This window comes from Penaeus monodon, chromosome 25 (assembly GCF_015228065.2).
Source record: "Penaeus monodon isolate SGIC_2016 chromosome 25, NSTDA_Pmon_1, whole genome shotgun sequence".
Taxonomy (NCBI): domain Eukaryota; kingdom Metazoa; phylum Arthropoda; class Malacostraca; order Decapoda; family Penaeidae; genus Penaeus; species Penaeus monodon.
This window is the reverse complement of record NC_051410.1, coordinates 2,029,589-2,029,941: the sequence shown is the minus strand read 5'-3', so window position 1 is coordinate 2,029,941 and position 353 is coordinate 2,029,589.

The window sequence follows — 353 nt, the reverse complement described above, 5'->3', positions numbered from 1 at the left end:
AGAAGGTGAGGAAATGCGCGAGAGGTGATGAGGTGGGGACTATCTGTGAGGAGAAATGAGAATAGAGAGAGAACATAGGGAGTGATGAAGGAAAATGAGGGGAGGTTTGTGAGGTGACGAAGTGGGAGGATGTTCATGAGGAAAATGAGGATAGAGAGAGAACATAGGGAGTTGTAGGAGGAAAATGAGGTGATGACGTGGTAATCTTTCATGAGGATAAAATGAGTGATCTTGATGGTGGAGGATGGCAAGGGAATGCATTCATGAGTAAAAATGAGGAAAAATGAAGAAACGTGGGAGAGATCCGTTCGTTAGAGAAAATATGAAGACAAAATGCGCACACTTACACACTT